The following is a 9,060-nucleotide window of genomic DNA, read 5'->3' as shown; positions in this document are numbered from 1 at the left end:
AAGAGGTGCAGGGCGCTAGTGCTGAGACAGAGCGCAAGGGACACCTGCGCTCGGATCACAGTTCTAGCGCTGGACCTGGCCGAGACAACGTTGCTGAAGCTCTGCGTGATGTAGGTCTCTCTCCTGGAAAATGGGAATAAGTCATATTTGCCTACCACACGGCAGTACTGTTCTAGGCCAGCAGCTGAGTGTCTGTGAAGATGTACTTCGCTGCTTAGAAAGCTCCAGCAGCTAATTGGGTTTTGGACCTGAGTTTACTACTTAGTTCCATACCTTTGCAACAGTTGAAATGTATCTATTTTCTGGTCCGTCTTTAGCTTCGCACGCCTGGAAAGGAACTTGCTTCTGATCTATGTGCCTAGCTTGGCATCAATTTAATCAGGAGAGGAACTGAACTGACAGGATTTCTGCCAGTTTGGGCTGAAGTAATTGTGGAAGAGATTTTGCTGTCTTTGAATCAGAAAGGCAGTTTAGCCTCAGTTTTTCCTTGAACTTGACTTTAATTCAAATTGTCTAACTTCATGTTCTGCAATTTTAACTGCTCTTCCCCTCCCTCCCCCAGTAAAACAGCACAGAAAGAGGAAGAAAAGGCCTAGTTTGTTAAAAAATAAAAATAAAAAAAAATGCCCTGATGCTAGCAATGTGAGAGAGCCCGACAGTCTAACTCTTGATGCTCATTCTTGCTCAGCTACAGTGAGGGCAGATTAAGGATAAATTACTGAGTGAGCAAGTGTCTTGTTTTCTCTGGAACTCCACCTCTTTCGGGCATCCTGCCTTATCCCCACCCCTTGCACTTGTCTGCATGTCTTAATGGCAGTATTCATGCAGCTGGTAATTTATGTGTCTGAGAGAGAAGATTTACACAGAGCCTTCACTTCAGTTATTCAGAAAATTTGAGATACAGTATGTGATTTGTTAGGTCCCAAACTCTACCTGAAAAATCACAAATGTCTTAAAGGCTGGGCTTGAGTGAAAGCAGTTTTAAATGGAATGGTTTAAACTAGGAGTTATTCCATAGGTCCTTGCTTTACACCTAGTTACAAAAGTTTGCCTTCAAAATAAGTACAATGCCTATTGTAACATAAGCACCCAGTAATTTGGCTTTGACTGAAGTAGCTTGACACCCTGCGCTGGAAGACCCAGGGAGCTGATACAGTTACTGAAATCTATTTGATTCGGTTGGTGTCTAGTGTCATAAACATGAATTGCTAATTTCATATCGCCCATAGCAGGCGCACTGTGAATGGTTGCAGAGTTTATAGGGTATCAGTTACAAATGTGATTATACCAGCCATTCCTCAGGACTGACACCAGTTTCAAATTAGAAGCTGACAGGCCTCACCTGCTCCCGAGTTCAGCGACAGGTCACCTCTTGTCATTTTGGCCGTACCCCCGTCAGCACGACATCTGTGTTCATAAAGGGACAGCGAGGACTGTAAGTTGTTAGAATTGCTGAAGAATAAGAGTAAGGTGTCATCTACTCCAAAAACGTAGCGTTCAACTTTGGCCTTTCATACGGCTTGATGCTCGCAGCACCTGACTCTGTTTCCAGCTACAAGAATAGCCAGAGCGGGGGGTCACCAGTTGTTCCCTCTTCCACCCATGGCTGCTAGGCACGCCGCTTAGCCCTGGCCCCAGAGCAGTGACAGCCCCAGAGCCCTGATGGAGCGGCCTGAGCGGAGAGCTTGCAAAATGCCTTGACTTTTCTACACATAGGTCCTTAAGTTAAATAAAACATACCTTTCAGAGGGCATTGTTACACATTCATATTTTTAAACAAACAAGCTGTGAAAGATAAAAATATTATTCAAAAAACAACTGGATAAGATAAATCCTAAACTTTTGCAATTTGTTGGACTTTTACATTAATTTGTTTATATGCCATTTATGTAGACACAAACCAAAGTTTTATGTGGAAAGGTCCTGACCTTGAGATCTCATTTCTTCTTAAAAGAAGATTCTTCATGTTCACTCAGCTAATCTAATGCAGTTGAGATAGGTCAGTCCAAAACCTATATGCTGACACTTCTCAAAATCAGGAAAATCTTCAGATATGGACTTTGGGATTAGTTCTTATTTCTGTCATTAAGCAAATGGAAATGCCAGATCCAAACATCTTCAGACTTTGCAGGTTAAGAATTTGGGCTCCCCTATAATTCAAGTTTGCCTGCTTGCTAAATAATCATCTAATATGTGTGTGCTACCTTTGGAACAGTTGTCTGTCTGTCTTCTTGGAGGCTTGGGTTCTACAGGAAATGAAGTAAACGTATATACACAATCCCGTTGAAGCTGCCTGGCCTGTCACTTTTCCTTGTAGAGAGGAAAGTCTCTGAAGGAACTGCCAGTCATGGGGTGTTACAAGCTTTTCTCCTTGTGGCACCAAGATACCGAGAGTCCCATTCTCACCTTGAGCTCAGTTGTGTGCTGGTGGGGAAAGAACATGGACATACTCACAAGGGTATAAAAGGTTAAACAAGATGCAAAATGAGGGACTGAAAGTACCAAAGGAAAACCATTTATTCCCTACTCACTAAATTATTATTATTATTATTTTTTTGTCTTAGCCCCTGTGGCCCACAGAGCTGTCATGACATTTACAGTTATGTTCCTTACCATCATTCTCAGCAATCTGTCCTTGATTTTATTTTCTGCTCCAGGAAATATTATAATATTGTTATTTTAACTGTATTATATAAACCTAAAGCCAGAGTCATCATGGTGTAAACAAGCATGACTTCAGGAAAGCAATGCTGATTCATGCCACCTGAGTGTCTGATTCTTAATATAAGAGGGAACACATTACAAGAGAGCAGACAGTAACAAACGTTTGTTATAGAAACTCATGCCATCAACATAGACTCCCCCCTTCCCCAGTGTTTGGCAGGAAAAAAAATACCTAAGGTAGATTTACAGAAGCTACCACTTTTTTTTAATGATTTGGATATTGATCATTTTTAATCTTCCTCTCAGAACAACCAGGAGATCTATTATAGCTTGAGCCAGCCATGAAAAGCTGGTCCGTTCTTTAACCTGCCCCAATTCACTTGGACATATTTTATATCTCCAGGGATTCAGCCACAAAGTCCATTAGAGCATCAGATGCAGTGAGGTCAAATCAATTGTCCATACTGCAGACAAGATAACCATCATTTACTGTAATTCTCCCCCGTCATGGTAGAGGAGAGGAAAGGTTAAAAGCTGTATTACCATGAGGATGTCTCATCTATCTTTCAGTATATTGGTAATACCTAAACATTGCTTAAAGAACTGAATGTACAATCTAAAATCTGTGTTAAACTGGATTTAAAGATTAGATTGTCAAATGAACAAATTTGCTAATGATGTTTTGTTCAAGGAGGAGCGGAAAACATACCATCTTTAAAACAAAAAGCAAAAAACTTTATATTGTCATGTCTGACACAACACATCCAAAGCTATACTGAACATTCATCTCAGAATGACCTGAATGACTGATATTTATCCGTCCCTATACATAGATATATTTACCTACGAAGTAATTTGCTGTCATCTCTTTAAGCTGGAGGTGCTACGACGGGCCAAAAAACAAAAGAGGAAGTAAATTCAGGATGTATATTTTGCACTGTAAATCAAGTCCTTGTGTGTTTGCACTCTAGGGTGGGCAATAATAATTGACTGAAGCAATCACTGCTGTGGGAAAACAAACGCCCTGGCGGTGCTGCATCTGAAGGTCAAGCCTGATGACACAGGAAGGACCTGAACTCTCACTGACTCCCGGGAGGCGACCGGCGCTGCGCACCTCCCCGAGCTCCCCTGGCAGGGACAGATTTACAGAGCCGCTGGGGCCGGGGTAAGGACGTGTTGGCTCCCAGCTCCCTCCGGTGGGCCTGGGAAGCTGTTTATGTCCATCGCGGTGCCGTGGCTTCCTGCTGGCTCCGGCGCTCTGTGCGTTGGCCGTGAGATGCCAGAGAGCACATGCAACCCTGTGCTCCTGGGGATGGCGAATTCCTCCTCCTCCAAACGCCTGCGCTGCTGCCCTGGCTGACTCCACCTGACCTATCTGCCGGTGGCCAGCAGGGCACCTTGCCTACCCCCACCACGCACCCGAAAGCTGTGGCACTGGGGCCCAGCCCTCACAGGACTCCTCTGTGGAGGTGGGAAGCAATAATCAAGTCCAGCTTTATTCACTGGACTTGTCTATTTGCCTTTTCTAGGTTAATCTTTCCTCTTTCCCTGGATTTCTTTAATCCTGAGCTGTTTTCACTAAGGAAGTGATTGAATGAAGAGCTATTGAGATTTTCCTGTTATCGAAATCTTTTCACAGCTGTAGAAGTTACTAATATTTTTTCTCTTGTTTCAGAAGCTTGGTTGCTGAGCAAACATACACACAAATTTAAAATAGAACAAAAGTAGCAAGAAATAGAAGGTAGCCAAGCACTGTTACTCTAGTACAAGTGTATCAAATACACTTCTGTGGCTGGTGTACATTCATGGTATTCTTCTTGGGAGACAATGGGATGAATTTAGTGGGAGTGTAGGAAGTGGTGTAGGTTACAGATTAATAAATATTTTTATAATGAAGCCTATTTTTAAAACTTAGGGTTTAATACTCAGTCCTGTAAATTCTAACTTCAGATAATGTCGGCAATCAGTAACGATTAAAAGAAACCAGTAAAAGTTTTGTGTGTGCTGAAGGAGAGAGAAATGTGCTTTAGATTAGCTGTTACATACCATTTACTTAGCTACTTTTCCTCTTCTGTTCCCTCTTTTCATGATTTATCTTAACAAAGACTCAGGGTTCCTTTTCCTCAATTTGTGGCACCCAGCACCTCTGAATTCTTCCCAAAGCATGTCTATTCACAGGCCCTTTGCTGATCCTCACCATGGTGCAGATTGGCTAACAGTGATATGCAGCCTCACAGAATGTCATGAGATACTGTATGGTGCCATTAACAGAAAGTAACATTACCACTATAAATACGTACTGGGCGACTCTTTTCAAAATTAAGCATGAAAACATCTAAAGCTTTTTTTCTTGTAATATCTAAATTATGAAATAAGTAAGGGGAATGTAAAGCTAAGAAAGAAAGAAACTCATCCCAGCATATGGAAAGAAAAGAAAGGGTAAAAAGATACTTTCCTTCGTAATAGCTCAAAATTAGGACTGAATGCAGTCTGCATAGTCTGTTGCTTTCCTTGTTCTGGAGCACCTCTCAGATAGCTAGCGGCTTGGTAGTACCGTCTCTGCTAGCACATATTCTGCAGCGCTAATTCAGAGAATGGTCCGCTGGGTTATTTAACTGAAACTGAAGTCTCAAAAAAGATCAGATGAGCTTTGCTGTTCTTTGGCTACAATAGATATCACAGACCTGACTACAGACTGCTGAACTTAATAGAAAGGCTGTGGATCTGGAAAAATGTGTACTGAAATCAATGAGAGAAAGAGCAGTCCTTTAACTCCAGCAGTTCACACTACATTCTGGCCCATTCCTCTGTAGATAAAAACTTCAGCTTTGTAATGCCTAGTCATTTTTTTTAAGATCAATACAACAAACCTAAACTGTCCAATGGATGTGTGTTTACTATCTGCTGTGTTAGCATTACAAGTCAGATCAAACTTTTGAAAAATGAGTATTTGATTTTACAATAATTCCAGCCTATGCAGCAAACAAATGTATTTTTAAGGAAATCTGTTTAAGCAGGAAAATCACTAAGGAATTCCCCAAGAGTTATACATAGCTCTTAGTTGACAGACTTTCTTAAAGAACTCCTTTTTCTATGTCTACAGTAATTAAAATAAAAGTTGTCCTTTGAGTATTTGCCATTGGCAAGATGTATTTAGTTTAATTTTCTCCAAATGCTAAAGAGATTGCTGCAGTTACAGGGAAGAAGTTAGGTCTTATGAACACGAGAGAGATTCAGATTTTGCCACTCTGAATTTGCCATAAGGTAATATATTCAAGCAGACATTCCCGATCCTTGTAGTCACTCTGAAGGAGAGTGGGAATTGTCTGCTCACTGTGTCAGTAGTGGATGTCCTGGAAGCTGAGTAACAGCACACCAGCTGTGGCATTACAGAGAACATCAATGTGGGGCTTTGGCTATAAAATTCTCCACTAAGACACCAAAAGAGGCAGTCCTGGTTACATAAAATGGAGGCCATGTTAGATAGAACTGCCATGACAACCCGCACAAAACTAGCAGAAGACAAGCGCATTCATGCATCCGTGAGCAAGTCTTACTCTGGGTGCAGCTTGGGTTGTGTCACAGCGCGACGTTTTCCTGCTAAAAATGAAACACAAATGCTCTAGTAGAAGGTCACCAAGGTCATCTTTTCTTTTCAAAAGTAACTTGCTGTGTTAAAAGTTGAAATAATTTTAAATGAAAGACATCTTAAATCTGCATAAAAATATTTCCTGCAATGCTACAAGCCACCAGAGGAGACTGCACGGCCCCTTCTTCTTTCCTTTTTGCTTTTCACAGCAATAAAAAAGGGAAAATTAGTAGCTGTAGATTGCATGGAGCTTCTTGGCATTCAAAGATCATTTCAGACTAATGTAGAAAGTTTTGCAAGTTCTCTTTAGATAAGTATGCACCTCTAAGAATGCATTTTTAGAGATTTGTTTTCCCTTGTGTCAACGCCCACTCCTAATTGTTCCAGTCTGTAATTTGTCATCTCCCCCACTAGCTGTATGTCATTGGGGATTCTTATTTATAACTGGATTATCCAATGGTGTCTTATGTTTGAATCCATTGACTTGGTGCTGCCTGGTTGCCAAAATGAATGGATCACAGAAGAAAGTCTGGGTCCTGAAGCTTTCATAGGGCTATTCAAGCCTAATGAGTTTGGAATAATGGATTAAAAAAATTTTTTTTTCAAATTGTATGTACAATTTTACTTTCTGCTCAACTGATGAATTTCAAAACATGACAAAAGGCATTGGTACTTGTGACCAGATGAAAAACTGGCTTAAAAAGAACTCACACACAAACTAAACCTACTGAATGGGGTGGGTGCCCTGGTGACGAAGGATACAGAGAAGGCAGAGTTACTGAATGCCGCCTTTGCTTCAGTCTTTACTGCTCAGGCCAGCCCTCAGGAACCCCAGATCCTGGAGGCAAGAGAGAAAGTCTGGAGAAAGGAAGGCTTTCCCTTGGTCCAGGAGGAGTGGGTTAGAGATCATTTAAGCAAACTTGGCACCCACAAGTCCATGGGCCCTGATGGGATGCACCCGCGAGTGCTGAGGGAGCTGGCGGATGTTATTGCTAAGCCACTCTCCATCATCTTTGAAAGGTCATGGAGAACAGGAGAGGTGCCTGAGGACTGGAAGAAAGCCAATGTCACCCCAGTCTTCAAAAAGGGCAAGAAGGAGGACCCGGGGAACTACAGGCCAGTCAGCCTCACCTCCATCCCTGGAAAGGTGATGGAGCAGCTCATCCTGGAGGCTATCTCCAAGCATGTGGAGGAAAAGAAGGTGATCAGGAGTAGTCAGCATGGCTTCACCAAGGGGAAATCATGCCTAACCAACCTGATAGCCTTCTATGATGGAATGACTGGCTGGGTAGATGAGGGGAGAGCAGTGGATGTTGTCTACCTAGACTTCAGCAAGGCTTTCGACACTGTCTCCCATAGCATCCTCATAGACAAGCTCAGGAAGTGTGGGTTAGATGAGTGGACAGTGAGGTGGATTGAGAACTGGCTGAATGGCAGAGCTCAGAGAGTTGTGATCAGTGGCACAGAGTCTAGTTGGAGGCCTGTAGCTAGCGGTGTCCCCCAGGGGTCAGTCCTGGGTCCAGTCTTGTTCAACTTCTTCATCAGTGACCTGGATGAAGGGACAGAGTGCACCCTCAGCAAGTTTGCTGATGATACCAAACTGGGAGGAGTGGCTGATACACCAGAGGGCTGTGCTGCCACTCAGAGAGACCTGGACAGGCTGGAGAGGTGGGCAGGGAGGAACCTCATGAAGTTCAACAAAGGCAAGTGCAGGGTCCTGCACCTGGGGAGGAATAACCCCATGCACCAGTACAGGTTGGGGGTTGACCTGCTGGAAAGCAGCTCTGCGGAGAAGGACCTGGGAGTGCTGGTGGACACCAAGTTAACCATGAGTCAGCAATGTGCCCTTGTGGCCAAGAAGGCCAATGGTCTCCTGGGGTGCATTAGAAAGAGTGTTGCCAGCAGGTCGAGGGAGGTGATCCTCCCCCTCTACTCAGCCCTGGTGAGGCCACATCTGGAGTACTGCGTCCAGTTCTGGGCTCCCCAGTACAAGAGGGATGTGGCACTACTGGAGCAAGTCCAGCGAAGGGCTACAAAGATGATTAGGGGACTGGAGCATCTCTCTTATGAGGAAAGGCTGAGAGAGCTGGGCCTGTTTAGCCTGGAGAAGAGAAGGCTGAGAGGAGATCTTATCAACGTGTACAAGTATCTGAAGGGAGGGTGTCGAGAGGATGGGGCCAGACTCTTTTCAGTGGTGCCGAGCGACAGGACGTGAGGCAACGGGCACAAACTGAAACACAGACACTTCCATCTGAACATGAGGAAAAACTTTTTCACTGTGAGGGTGACGGAGCACTGGAACAGGTTGCCCAGAGAGGTTGTGGAGTCTCCTTCTCTGGAGATATTCAAAACGCGCCTGGATGCAATCCTGTGCAATGTGCTCTAGGTGACCCTGCTTGAGCAGGGGGGTTGGACTAGATGATCTCCAGAGGTCCCTTCCAACCTCAGCGATTCTGTGATTCTGTGATTCTGTGATTAATCAAACTTTTTGGTATTCACTTTGGCATTGGATTTTGGACTGAAATTTGCTGTAAAAGTTCTTGATTTACACAGATTCATCTGCCTTGCTTATGAGTTTGTCATTAACTGCCTTAGATGATGATTGAAAGATCAATGTATATTTGTCCAGACCAGCAAATAGTGAGAAAATGTATCAAAATGAAATATTACTGTGAAAATTTTTCCACTTTGCTACACACTCGGTTTAAACAAATTTGTCAGATCATTTCAAGGAAAAGATTTACCATGATTTTGAAAGACAGAAGAACAGTAGAAATCTTACCATGAACTAGGGAAAAAGACCTCGT

The sequence above is a fragment of the Apteryx mantelli genome, chromosome 8 (genome assembly GCF_036417845.1).
Source record: "Apteryx mantelli isolate bAptMan1 chromosome 8, bAptMan1.hap1, whole genome shotgun sequence".
Lineage (NCBI taxonomy): Eukaryota > Metazoa > Chordata > Aves > Apterygiformes > Apterygidae > Apteryx > Apteryx mantelli.
Note: the sequence above shows the minus strand (reverse complement) of the source record.